The following is a 14,574-nucleotide window of genomic DNA, read 5'->3' as shown; positions in this document are numbered from 1 at the left end:
CACAGTCTTAGGGATCTTGAGCTCATGTCCAGCTGTTTAGATATCTGCTGTGTGAAGAGTAGAGAGCTTCAGTCCACAGACCCTCAGTTCTGGGTTTCCTGTTATTGCCTTGTTTTCTGTTTTCTTGCATCCATTTTCACTGATGTCTCCAACCCAGGAAGGTCACTGGCCCTGCAGCTGTAAGGTCCTCTGGACCAACCTCACCCTGACCTTTTCAGCTCTGACCTGGGATCATTGATGGTGCCTTTGCCACTGTTTGACCTTGACTTTCAGGCCCTCCTTCTCTTTGTTTGTTTGTTTGTTTGTTTGTTTGTTTGTTTGTTTTTTCCAAGATAGGGTTTCTCTGTGTAGCTTTGTGCCTTTCCTGGATATGGCTGTGTAGACCAGGCTGGTCTCGAACTCACAAAGATCCACCTGTCTCTGCTTCCCAAGTGCTGGGATTAAAGACATGTGCCACCACTGCCCAGCATCCTCCATGTCTTTATGCTCTTGCTCTTTGAGCTGATTCTGCCTGTGGACAAGCCTTCTCAGTTGCCCCTTTGAAGGAAGCCCATGCCCACGGCCTTGCCTCAGCACCTAAAAATCTGAACAGCCTCAGTAAAGACATTCCCCATTGCACAGGCATTTCCCAGTATACCTACCAGGTTCAGGCTTCTGCTTATCAAACACCATTTCTAAGCCAGTTACTCCAAGTGGATGTTTATCGCAGACCTTCCTCCTCTATGTGGCCCCAAATATTTAACATTGAACATGACCAAAACCCACAATATCCCCCCCAAACCCTCGGTGGAAACAGCTCCTCCCTTCTCTGCTGACATGCCCTCCCGTCATGCCCTGCTCAGGCCTGAGGAACTCATCCTCTTCAGACGTCCAGCCTACAGAAGTCCAGTTTGCTCTGCCTTCTGGGCACACTGACATGAGTGTCTTGGTTTCATTGATCATGTTGCCTTCTGTTGTCTCTTCCACACTGAATTCCTGCCATGGACCCTAAGGTGTCCTTGCTTGGCAGCCTAGCAGTCAGAGCTCTCCCCAGAGGGCACCAGGTCCTGGCACCCCTAAACCCCAGCAAAGACTGTGTTTTTTTTTTTTTTTTGGTTTTTCGAGACAGGGTTTCTCTGTGTAGCTTTGCGCCTTTCCTGGAACTCACTTGGTAGCCCAGGCTGGCCTCGAACTCACAGAGATCCACCTGGCTCTGCCTCCCGAGTGCTGGGATTAAAGGCGTGTGCCACCACCGCCCGGCAAAAGACTGTGTTTTTGTGAAAGGAGAGACCTCAAGAAGTGTCTCCTGAGTCCCATACCCAGCCTGCCCCTTCATCCTGTGCATTGCTGCCCCTCCCTTTACCCTCCCCTGCCACAGGCACTCTCCCGCATCTGGTCCTTTGCCCTCCCTCTTTCTTCTCCTGTAACATCTCTCTCTAGTTGGCCTCACCTTCTTCAGCTTTGCTCACATCCCACCTTCTCAGGAAAAGCATTAGAAAGTCCATGTAGCCTGGCAAACCAATTCAAATTGCACCCACCCCCCTCCTTCCTACACTAAAGCTCCCACAGCTTGCTGTCTGCTGTCTGTGTCTTTCCGCTTTGTTCACTTGTTCATCCAAGAGGAAGATGGTTAAGACTGCTGTCTGTCTGCAGCCCTCCTCCTGTGTGACTGAGGGTGAACTCTTTAACCACTCTGAGCTACCTTCTGAATTAATTTTTTTTTGAGACAGGGTTTCTCTGTGTAGCTTTGTGCCTTTCCTGGGACTCACTTGGGAGCCCAGGCTGGCCTCGAACTCACAGAGATCTGCCTGCCTCTGCCTCCCAAGTGCTGGGATTAAAGGCATGTGACACCACCGCCCAGCTAATTTTTTAAATGTATTTCTTAACATATTACTTTTCAACATAAATACAAGCTTCATGTCAGGCAGTGGTGGCACATGTTTTCAATCCCAGCACTTGGGAGGCAGAGCCAGGTGGATCTCTGTGAGTTTGAGGCCAGCCTGGTCTACAAAGCAAGTGCCAGAAAAGGTGCAAAGCTACACAGAGAAACCCTGTCTCCAAAAACAACAACAACAAAAAAAATACAAACTTCATGAGATCAGGGGTCTTTGATTCCCAGATATATACAAGAAATAATAGAATTATATATAATTCACTGTAGCTATGCAATAAATGTAAAATCAGTAAACATTTAGATTTCTAGTAGTGTTTGCGATAGTAGACATGAATATCTTATAGCTTTAACTATCTACCTTCCTGATTTATAATTATTATTTTAAATTATGTGTATGTGTGTGTGCCTGCATGGATATATATATATATATATATATATATATATATATATATATATATATATATATATATATATATATATATCATGTGAAGCAGAAGCCTTCTCAACTCTCAGATTCTCTGGAGGTGGAGTTAAGGGTGGTTGTGACCCACCTGAGGTTGGTGCTGGGAGCCATACTCCAGTCCTCTGCAAGGGTGGTAGACCCTCTTTACTGTGAACCATCTCTCCAGTCTCAATATCAGCATTCTAATGTGAGTAGGAAGTGAAGGGAAATGGCTGGCTTATATGGTAAGCAGAGTTGGCAGAGGACTATGGGACATTAGGAGACCATTTGGAGGGGATTTCAGGTTATGGATAGAAGCTTGAGAATAAGTGGCGGTGTTGAGGAACAATGGAGTGATTCAGTGAGAACCTAGTAGTGCAGGGGGCCAATGAGTTCTTGCTTTGGTGAAAATAACATGAATCGAAGCAGTTGAACTGTTTCAGAGAGGGCACCAGAGGCTCAGTTGTGATGTGTTTTGCCAATGTGCTATCCCTATATTCCTACAAATGAAGCTCTTTAGTAAGAAACTGGGAATTCTGGTCTCATACCTGAGTCCTGTCATCACACAGTACTCCCCTGCAAGTGATGAGTAACCTTCAGAAGATGCCAAAGCTGACCCTAAAATGTAGTGACTCAGGAAGACTGCAAAGCTCTAGTTAACAAAGAAAAATTCCATCATCCTGACAAGGCTCAGGGATCAAGGTGCTTGGCCGAACAGATACACTGAGTTGATCCTGGAATCCTAATAATGGTGGAAGGGGAGAAACAACCTCTGATAGTTGTTTTCTCCTTCACATGAGCACCATGGCCTGCACACGTTCACAGACAGTAGTAGAGAGTTTATGACAAGAGTAATAAATAAATAGTAAGAAATTCCCCTGGGTTATGTCCTCTGTGAGCATTAGGGCACAGTGGCTGGTCGTGTGAGAGCCCATGGGCTAGTGTTGGGGAAATCCACTCCTAAGGTATTTAATGGCTCAGCTCCTCAGCTCCCATCTTCATCCTTTCCTCATTTCTGATACCTTCTGCCCTTCACCTGTCTCCTTTAAGCTCTTAACCTCTCCTGTCACTTACTTTGCTTTGCTTCTTTATATTTTTCCTCTTTTAATAGCCCAGGCTAGCTCAGAACTGCCAGTCCTCCTGCCTCAGCCTCTCCAATGCTGGGATTATAGAACTATACCACATTTTGCTTTTTCCTTTATTGATAGGGTCTTACTAGATAAACTTTTCTAGCTTGAAACTTACTATGTAGACCAGGCTGCCCTTAATCTCATGGCAACCCTCCTGCCTCAGTCTTATGAGTGCCTGGATCACAGATAGGATCCATCACCCCTGACTCTCACATGTCAATTTTTAAGATAATGCCTCCTATCCTCTTACCTGCTAACCCTGAATGATGAAGTCATCTCTCCATATCCTTATATTTTCATTTGTTCATCTCTTCTATCCACACTTAAATTGCCTCAAAGGAAAATATAACCTATACTTGGGTACCATCCAGCACTGTAGTCATGTGTAATGTTTTAATAATTAAAATCAAATTGTTGAAAAAATAAAGTAAAGCTTACTCAACTGGAGGTTGGAGACCGCTCAGTGGGTAAAAGCCTGTACTGCTCCTCTAGAGGATGTATCTTCAGTTCCCACCATCAACATCAGGTGGCTCAGAACTGCCTGTAATGGCAGTTCTAGGGAATCTGATGTCTTTGGCCTCAGCAGGCACATTCCAGATGCTCATAGCCACACAGAGACATATATAATTTAAGAAACAATGAAAATGAATCTTTAAAAAATTTAACCAATATAGCTGGGCATGATGGCACATAGCTTTAATCTCAATACGTGGGAGGCAGAGGCAAAAGATCTCTGTGAGTTTGAGGCCAGCCTAGTATACATAGTGAGTTCTCATGCAGCCAAGAGTATAGAGAGAGACCCTATCTCAAAAATTTTTTTACTTACTTGTACTACCCACATTTTAAGAGCTAAAACAGGCTACAATACTGTACAGAGCACATACATAATGACACCTTCATCAGAGAAGTTTCTATTGATGACTAGACATGGTGGCACACACCTGTAATCTCAACATTCCGGAGGTGGGGGCAGGAAGATTGTCATGAGTTTTAACTTGAACTTTTTGTGAGTTTCTGGCAATATAGAAAGCTGATAGATAGATAGATAGATAGATAGATAGATAGATAGATAGATAGATAGATAGATAGATAGATAATGTATATAGTATATTTATAAATGTGTATATACAGTGTATGTATACATAGTGTATGTATATATATAGTGTATGAGAGAGAGACAGAGACAAAGGGAAAAGGAGTGAGGGAAGGGGGAACCTTGTCTCAAATAAAAGGAGGGGGGCTTTTAGATATTTCAGTATTCCTCAATTGGGGCTTCTCTACTTTTGAGAACTCCTTTTCACTTTTCCTTAATAAATTCATGTTAGCTCTGCTAAAACAAAGAAAAACAACAACAAAGGTTCTATTTGTGGCACTGGTCAGGAGGGGAGAGATGCAGAGACCAGGCCATCACAGCCACAGGGATGGATGTTCAGGGACACAGGTATATGATAGCCATGAGCAACTGGGATCTGGGAGAGGGGCAGTATGGCTGCTTTAGACTGCAGGTGATCCGTGGGAAATGTCCCAGACTTTTAAGCAGTCATCAGTAGGAAAGGAGACAAAGTGAAAACTGTCTTTGGGTTAAGGAACAGGAGCCAAGACAGAACACCACCAGGACAGATCTAAGAGATGAATTGGAAATGAAGCCCACATGGCTGTAGGACAGGAGTCAGGAAAGTAAATCTGAGCCCTAGGCAGGGACTTTGTAAAAACACTGGCTAAGGAATTGGGTTCCATGATCCTTGAGAGAGCTGAGGTGGGGTTGTCCGAGGGACATGACATGGTCTGATTACACATTTACCATCTGTCTCATTGTTTGTGAATTTGTTAGTTGCTCACATACCCGTGCAAGTTGCTTGCACAATTCTGGAATTTTACATCCCTATTGTGCTGAATCATACTCCCCCATCCTTAGTTTATTAATAATAACTGCATTGTGATAAAAAAATCTTTTAAAAAATGCTTCTAATTTTTATTGGGATTTGGCCTTTTTTAGAAAAACTAGTGTTGAAACATTTTGCTTTTCCAATGAAAGAGGCATGTTTTAATTCTGTGTGAGCCACTGTAACATTTATTTGACTAGCTTTTGACTGTGCAAAATGTAGCCCTTGAGCCCGTGAGATGATGCCGCAGTAGAAAAAGGCACTTATCACCAATCCTGGGGACCTGAGGTCAACCCAGATCTGATGTTATAGAAGGAGAGAACCTGTTCTACGTAGTTGTCCTCTAATGATGTGTGTCCCTAATATGCTCATCCACTGCCTGACACAATTATTTAAGTGTAATTTCTAAAAATTAGAAAAATGCTGCTCTTATTCCAAAGGAAATGAGGGATTACTATGATCCAAATTGGAGTGACCAAGGCTTAGAACATGGTTAGTTTATGATGTATAGATTAGTATATGGTGTATAGATAGGTTACTTTATCATGAATATCATGTTCCACTGAGAAAGAGGTTACATAAATTTTTATAGTTTGCTGTGGATATCGCTCTGTATAGATAAAATGCTGTTTGGCCAGTAGCCAGGAAGGAAGCATAGGCGGGACAAGCAGAGAAGAGAATTCTGGGAACAGGAAGGCTGAGTGAGGAGAAGCTGCCAGCTGCCGCCATAAGAAGATGTTAAGATACCTGTAAGCCACAAGCCACGTGGCAACTTATAGATTAGTAGAAATGGATTAATTTAAGATATAAGAACAGTTAACAAGAAGCCTGCCACAGCCATACAGTTTGTAAACAATATAAGCCTCTGTGTGTTTATTTGGTTTGGTCTGAGCAGCCAGGTGGGACTGGCAGGTAAGAGAGATTTGTCCTGACTGTGGGCCAGGCAGCAAATCTCTAGCTACAATAGTCCCCAAACAAAAAGAAATCATAAATCAATGCATTTACCAAGTACACTGGTAAAACCATCAGGCAATGGGAACAGCAGAACACAGAACTCTGTGTGTGTGTGTGTGTGTGTGTGTATAAGAGAGAGAGAGAGAGAGAGAGACAGAGACAGAGACAGAGACAGAGACAGAGACAGAGAGAGTTTTTGAGACAGAGCTTCTCTGTGTTGCCCTGGTTGTTCTGTAACTTGATTTGTAGATCAGGCTGGCCTCAACCCTTAGAGATCAGCCTGCCTCTGCAGGCTGTGGATTAAAGATGTGTGAAAACAGTCTATTGGGGTCCAGCCCCTTTATAGCCTTCTCCCAGGGCCTGTGGAAGAATCTACAACCAGCTGATAATCTAATCTTAGACGATATGAAATGAATCTACATACATGAAACTCTTTAGTCCATTTTCTTTATTCTTCTGAGTCATTTCTCTGTCTACACAGCTTCTATTCTGCTCTCTTATTTAGCTCCTTTCTTGCCTGATTTCTCTCTATATTTTTCTGCTGTTCCCCCTAAGTAGTATCATAATAATTCCTTCATCTAGTTCAGCTCTATCTAGGTTCTCATCTATCTACTTCTTTCCCATCTCCTTCTTTCTCATCTTGTTCTTCCTCATCTTGTTCTTCCCCCCTTGGCTTTTCCTCATCCTCTTTCTCATTCATCTAGTTCTTTAATCTAAATCTTCTCCAATCTAGTTCTCTCTCTAGTCTCTGAGATTTACTGTTATATACCCATGCAATAGCAATGTTCTGGCTCAGGCAAGGTCACCATGCTGGAATTCCCTCAGGGTCAAAAGGAGAGGTAATAAGATCCACACAAAAGAACAGTAATTTCTGGGCAGTGGTGGTGCATGCCTTTAAAATCCCAGCACTCAGGAGGCAGAGGCAGGCAGATCTCTGTGAGTTCAAGGCCAGCCTGGTCTCCAAAGCAAGTTCAGGGAGGGTGCAAAGCAACACAGAGAAACCCTGTCTCGAAAAACAAACAAACAAACAAACAAAAAAAGAGCAATAATTTCCAGCTATCATCTGCAAACCCAAAGGGAAGTGACTAATATAGAAATGAATCAACTAAGGGCTAAATTTGGTTAATATCTAAGCAAAGCAGATTTATGTGCTAAACTACATTCATAGAAGTGGTTAGGTACAGTGTTAGCAGTCCACCAGTGACAAGTGAAAATAAAACTGCCGGGCTAGAAAGATTGCTCAGAGGTGTGTCTAGGCCCCTGAGCCTGTCATGGGTGGTGTGTGGTCATGCTGTTTTGGGGCCCCTTTACATGTGGAAGGATGGAATGTTGAAGTTCAAGAGGCACAAATAGTATAAATTCTCTCTGGTCCCCTCACTAGCCCATTTCCTACCAACCTCTGCATCTCAGCTAACATCCTTGTGACAATCAGGAAAAGTCTTAAGCTGATACCACCCATGGATCCACCCAGGGATGAGGAAGTACCTGTATCCCAAACATTCCAACCATTAGATAAGGTGGTCAGATATCCTTGAGTCTAGCACACACCTATTTTTCTTTTATAGATACCCACCAGACAATTGTCAGCCAATCAGGGTCCTGAACCTTGGATACCCCTCACCTCAACCTCTGCTGATAAAAACTCTACGCCACCTGAGCTCTGGGCTCTCTGCTCTCACCTCTGTGTTGGACAGACAGGGAGACCAAGCTCAGAGCTTAAAGAGAAAAAAGGCTCTTTGCTTTTGTATTTGGGATTCAGTCTCCGTGGTGGTCTTTTGGGGCTCCCCATGATCTGGGCATAACATACAGTCTCCCCGTGGAATCTTCACAGTGTGGATTCTATAGGGAACTACAGCTCAAACTTTAGTAGTTGAGATGGACTCAAGTATTCTTCTCAAGCATCAAGTAGAGACAGAAAATAAAAGGATTTCAAGCCACCAGTAAGGTGCTTATTCCATGGTACACCTCACATAGTTACTCAATTGAATTCCATAATGTGGAGAAGGTTTCCCTTGGGAACCTGGAAAGCTGTTAACTACAACTGTCTGCTCCCGTCTGGAGAGATGGCTCAATGGTTAAGAGCACTTACTGCTCTTCTATAGGTCCCAAGTTCAATTCCCAGCAACCCATGGTAGCTCACAACCACCTGTAATGAGATCCAGTGCCCTCTTCTGGCCTGCAGGGACACATGCAGGCAGAATACTGTATACATAATAAATAAATAAATCTTAATAAAATAAAATTTTAAAAACTGTCTGTTCCCTTCATTTTATGAGCGAGTAGGCCACAGGACACCCTGTGAGATGGCTCAGTGACAGTAAGCATGTGTCAAGAAGGGAGCCAACTGTGTGAGACAGTGAATGCCCAAGTACAGGACCCTTCCTCAATAGAACTCTACAGGGACAGAACAGTTGGTACCATGTTCTACCAACTACTTTTCAAAATGTAAAATAGTTGTGTCTCGTGTTGGCTTTGTATGTTCTGAAGTTGTCTTATAATAAAGAAGTAAGATTTTTCAGAATGTCCATGAAAGTCATTGCTTCATTAGAGCTGGCAGCATTAAATTTCTGATCTCTTCTCAGTACAGGGCCTGTTAGTGTGAATAGCGCAGGGCCCAGGCCTGAAGATGCTGAGCCATGGAGGCTTCATGAAAGCCATTGCTATCTTTAAGACTGGTAACAGGGCACACTTTGCTCTCTGAGAGGAAGTCATGGAATCTTCTGACCAGAAGTGGAGTTAATGAAGTACTAGGTAGGATTACTCATGTTTTTATAGTTTACCAATTAAGAAACAAATGTTGAAATCAGATATTGGAATCTGAAAATGCTGGGAAACAAGGGTCAGCAGTTTCAAGGGTCTAGAAGGGCAGAGATGTCTGGCAGGTGCAAGAAAAGACTCAGAAACACGAGTTGGTGCGAGCTGATGAGTCTTGTCAGATCTGGAGATGTGCATTTTCTCTGCCTTCACTTCATCTGACTCAACGCCAGTATTTATTGTAATAATACAAGGAAAAAAGGGATGAGAAAATTCAACAGGTGAATTTTCCTGGGTTCTTCACAATAGTTTCACAAGTTCTTTTTGTAAGTCAGCAAAGTGTACCCTGTGCCCCTTGATTGCACATACAAGTTCCCAGGAAGAAAGCCAAATCACAGCAGCTTATTCTTTTGCAGGTTAATACTTATCAGAACATCTGAGGGTGTCACCTCAGAGGCCATCTACCTGTGGTTTCTCAGAAAGCACAGAAATACAAGCAATGGTTAAAGGTACCAGACTGCCAGCTTCCTCTCAGCTTAAGTCCTTCTTCATCACTCTGTAATTCACCACGTTGTCTTCTGACTAGTTCTGGACAACTCTTGTCTTCTATCCTATCTATATGTCACTACATCTACAGTTTTCTGCCACCAGCCTTCTGTGTTTTTCCCATGACCTGCAAAACAGCTTTAATTCCTGCCATTGTCAAAACCTCAATATCATTTCTAATTTCATGGAAACCAATGCAGGAGAGAGAAAGAAAATCATAAAGAGCAAATAGAGTAGGAGGATCACAAGAACCAGTAACAGTTGGATGGGTGAGAACATGACATGCATACGCCATAAAGTCTGCCCTCGGGGAAAAAAGGGTTGTTTTCTCCCTGGCCCACAGAAGGCAGGCTTAGTAGATTATCCAGTGGGGCAAGTCCAGGGGTTGATGTCCTCATTCTCCGGTACCTCCAGCACAGATTCCACTGGCAACATGTCAGGTTTTTCATATGTCCTCTCTGGCGTGAAGACAGGGAACATCATTCATAAATGGGCTTAAAAGTAGCAGCCCTAGAGGTTCTGGGAGGATTAGGTGCCTGTGAGTAAATAGCCCATCACTTTCTTCACATCAGATTCTACAAAATCTGAGCAAACATTAGTGATATGTTACCTAGGAGGAAATCTAGGCATAGAGGGGCTCTGTGAATGGCAGATTTTGATCTCTACGCAGTGCTCTTCTGTGTCTATAAATATCCCCCGGGAAGATGTGGTCTCAGTCATAGTGTGTGGAAGTATGAGAGATGCCTCATATTCTCTCACAGTCTGTCTTGCTGGTGTTTTTTGGTTGAGATTTGGGGACTAACCACTGTGGCTCTGAGCAGACACTACTCTGAGTCCATCAAGATGCAAGTGCATCTTTGCCATTAGAAGGCTGGTCTCTGCTTAGAGTTCTACCAGAGAACACACTCTTGTCTCTGCCTTCAGTTTTCTTTTATAGCTAAATGTGAGGAAGGACTGGGAAAGAAAAGGCTGTTTGAGAGGACAGTCATCCCTAGCAGAGAGGCCTGTGTGATTCATAGTCAGTGGATCCATGCCATGATTCAGTGTGCTGAGTGCAACAGTTAACCAGTGTCTTCTTGTTGTCCTGCAGGTCAACACCATGATGCACCCTCAAGTCTTCATTTCAGGACTCATACTACTTCTCCCAGGTAAGTGAGTAGGTGAGCTGGGGGAGGCTGAAGAGGCTAGAGCTGGCAGAAGAGATGACAATTTTTGGGCCTTTTCAATTATGGCTTATGTTGTGAGCAGAGAACCAGGATAAATTGTAGCTCCAAAGAACTTTCTTAATCTGTATGAATTTCAAAACTTATGGCTAAATAAACATGATCACCAAGAACATGTTAGGTTAAGAGTAAGAACACATGCATTCATGTGATGGACAAGTAAGGATGAGTGTACATGTATGCATGTGATGGACAAGTATGGGGTGAGAGCACTTCTATGGGTTCTATGACAAGTAAATCTGATTTCATGTACATGCATGTGATGGACAAGTAAAGCTGATTGCATGTACATGCATGTGATGGATAAGTAAGGATGATTGCATGTGCATACATGTTATGGACAAGTAAGGGTGAGTGCACATGCATGCCTGTTATAGTCAAAGGTTAATAAAAAATTACAAACAGAGCTTTCCATGCATGATGACTACTCAAAGTCAGCCTTCATTGCATTTCTTTGTGTGTTTTTGCTTTTTAAACCAAACTTCGGTGATTTATTTGGGAGCTGGGTGGCGGGCCCCCAAAGAACAAAAGAGCTAAAAGAGTAAGAAAGAACCAAAACAGTATTTGGCAAAATCAAGTACTAAGTGTCCCAGTAAGAAATACACTCATTATAGAACAAGGAATGTGCTTTCTAGGTCAAGTCCCAAACTCACAGCCTAGGCTGTATATAGGTGATTGGTTAGGGAATCTCACAGTTGATTATTTTGTGCTTTTGTTTGTTTATTTGTTTGTTTCCTGTGCTGGGATACAACACAGGGACTAGCATGGGCTAGCCAAGCACTGTATCATTGAGCTGCAACTTTAGCCCTCAGAGTTCCTTTAAAGGCCACTGTGGAAGCTATTAGTATTAGAAATTTTATTTCATTATCCCACAAATGATTTTATTTAATCATTTCAGTTTTAAAATTGCATCATTATATTATTGGTTGTGTATTTTTTCTTTTCTTTCTTTTTTTTTTAAGATTTATTTATATATTTATTATGTTTACAGCATGTATGACTGCAGGCCAGATCTCATTACAGATGGTTGTGAGCCACCATGTGGTTGCTGGGAATTGAACTCAGGACCTCTGGAAGGGCAGTCAGTGCTCTTAACCTCTGAGCCATCTCTCCATCCCAGTTGTGTATTTTCTATGTGATCTTACTTTACTAGTTAGTAGGTCTTAGTCAAGTTCTCGAATGTCACTAACTTTTAAAAAGGGACCTCTGCTTAGTTTATGTGTGAGTGTGTGAGTGTGTGTGAGTGTGTGTGTGTGTGTGTGTGTGTGTGTGTGTGTGTGTGTGTATGTGTACCCACAGGCACGCTATGATGTGCGCGCTCACTTGTGTGTCTATGTGTGTTTTAAGGGTCAATCATAAAATTCAGAACAAGCCTCAGTCTCTCCTTTCTGAAGACTGGCTTTGAAGTTACTAAGGTTCTGCCTTGAAGCCAACAATGCTTTTCCAAAGCCCTGGCTCTGCTCTTTGATTAGGAGAGGTGGGAAGAGTTAGTGATTTTGTTGTTATAGCACTGTGGGGGAGGAGGAGGGATGGTTTCACATAAGGTCTCCAAATCCTAGACCTGCCTTCAACTCAATAGTTAGATGAAGCTGGCCTTGAATTCCTCATCTTCCTCCCTCTACCTCCAAAGTTCTGAGTATACACGTGAGTTCTAGGTTTACAAGTGAGTTCTGCGTATGCAAGTGAGTTCTGGGTTTACAAGCATTACTCATAGCATGGATTTTGAAATTAAAAGTTTTAAATTAATAAACCATGACAACAACAACAAAAACATTTCAGCTGGTCTCAGTGGTAAATGATTACTATCCCAGCACTCTGGAATCAGAGGTGGGAGATCTTGACTTTCAGACAGACAAGGTATAAAAAGACCCTGTCTCCAAAGAAAGTCACTCTCTGAATAAGATAAAGGTCAAGAAATTTTTGTGAATATCATACAACAGACAAGTTGTTTTGTTCACAAATTTACCCATTAAGTAATCACACTGAGGAAGAATATGCTAAGAGGAAACTGTTAACAGTCTTCAAATTCAGATAGTAAAACTGGACATTTAATCATGGGATTGGAGAGGTAGGGCCAGCCAAGCTCTGGGAGTTTGAAGTCTGGTTTATGCAGCAAGTTCCAGGACAGCCAAGGCTGCAAAGTGAGATCTTGGCTCAGAAAACCAAATGATAACAACAAACATTAAGTTGTCATTCCCTCCAACCCCCCCAACAACACACACACACACACACACACACACACACACACACACACACACACACATTCACACCAATGATAAAGAAGGCTAGTGTTGTACCTGTTTCTCAAAACCCCCAGAAACCACCAAGGAACAGGTTTCAGATGCAAGGACATAAGAGTCCTTTATTCAGGTTCACCCTGGGCCACCACACAGCAGATGGAAGGAAATGTGGCTGCAGCCCAGGTGTAGAGAGTTTTTATAGGAAAAACCACAAGCCAGGAATTGGTAACTTATGATTGGGTAGAAGGGATATGGCGCAAGGTGAATTTCTGAAACTATTGGTCTAGACTTTGGGCATGAACACACATTTGAAACCATTGGGTTAGACTTTTGGCGGAACCACAACCCACTGAACAGGATAATCTGAACTACTCAGCAGGATTATCTAGATATCTTCAGAGCCACATTCCTGAGGTAGTTCATGGAACTGTGAACAGCAGATGGTCTGAGATCGTGGCCCTTTCCCTAAGCTAGAGCCTGTAAAGTCAGGTCTAGGCCCTCACACTAGGGCTGTAGTTCAGTGGACAGCACTTGCCTCAGTTTTATAATACCTTAATTAAATTCCAGTTCAATACCCCCTACCGTAATTTTTCTGAAAAGAAATATGAACAAAATTTTAGGAAAATGTTGGGTAATGATTCTCAATTTATTCCCTCTCTCTTGTTTTTTTTTTTCCATCACAGGTGCTCTGGGTTCTTACATAATAGTAGAAGGTGTGGTGGGTCACCCTGTCATATTGCCATGTACTTACTCAACACTTGAGGGAGTCACTACCACATGCTGGGGCCGTGGCGAATGTATGCTTTTTTATTGTTCTAAATCACTTATCTCGACCAATGGAAACTATGTGAACTATAAGAGGAGCAGCAGATACCAGCTAAAGGGGCCTATTTCAGAAGGAATCGTGTCCTTGACAATAGAGAATGCTGTTCAGAGTGACAGTGGTTCATATTGTTGTATAGTGGCAATTCCTGAATCTTACCGTTTTGTGACCTATTCCTTGGAAATTAAACCAGGTAAGCTTTCTTTATTTCCTTTGTTTATTTCTTCAAGGGACCCTAGTCCTCTGTGTGCTAATATTTTCTGTTTTTCTCTAAGAATGAAACCAAAGGTTGCTATAAATATGTTTGTGTATTGGTGGAGAGTTCTGCTCCCTGTCTGCCCTGCCTTGAGCCTTTGAAATAGTTCTCACATCCTATCACACAATTTGTTGCCTAAAACTGGAAATGTCCATATAGAAGAAGGTTCCCTAAATACCTGTTCACATGTTCCCCCATAGTGTGGTAACAGATGAGGAGCAATGGCTAGTCCATAAATGATGCTGACACACAATTCCCTCCAATGAGCTTTGTTAGAATGAGGAGGCCTCAAGGCCAAGATCAGACCTCCAGCTGGGAGGGAGAGCATTAGACAGAAAAAATATGGTCTATGAGGTTCATCCCTGGATGGGGGGTGAAGAGGCTTCCAGGGAAGGAGGGGCTTCTCTTACAACCTGAGGAGTTTCATTAAGAGCAGAAATGTGAGAGGGA

The 14,574-nt window shown here is 42.7% G+C and overlaps 1 protein-coding gene and 1 pseudogene across 8 annotated transcripts in view; one reads left to right on the top strand and one right to left on the bottom strand.

Moving 5' to 3' along the window:
• Positions 1 to 14,574, bottom strand: part of LOC102912248 (fatty acid-binding protein, heart pseudogene) — an 87,551-nt pseudogene that overhangs the window by 50,141 nt on the left and 22,836 nt on the right. The gene's annotated exons all lie outside the window — the stretch shown is intronic.
• Positions 1 to 14,574, top strand: part of LOC102924806 (uncharacterized) — a 179,241-nt gene that overhangs the window by 159,072 nt on the left and 5,595 nt on the right. Inside the window, exons 1-3 of one of the 7 annotated variants that reach the window (XR_013053239.1) lie at positions 10,024 to 10,120; positions 10,673 to 10,730; positions 13,729 to 14,061. The exons of the other annotated variants lie outside the window; for them this stretch is intronic. The gene's annotated coding sequence lies outside the window, so the exon portion shown is untranslated. Of the gene's footprint in view, positions 1 to 10,023; positions 10,121 to 10,672; positions 10,731 to 13,728; positions 14,062 to 14,574 lie in introns of those variants that run through there. 7 annotated transcript variants of the gene reach the window in all.

This window comes from Peromyscus maniculatus, chromosome 8, assembly GCF_049852395.1.
Source record: "Peromyscus maniculatus bairdii isolate BWxNUB_F1_BW_parent chromosome 8, HU_Pman_BW_mat_3.1, whole genome shotgun sequence".
Classification (NCBI taxonomy): Eukaryota; Metazoa; Chordata; class Mammalia; order Rodentia; family Cricetidae; genus Peromyscus; species Peromyscus maniculatus.
This window is presented reverse-complemented; position numbering and strand designations above follow the sequence as displayed.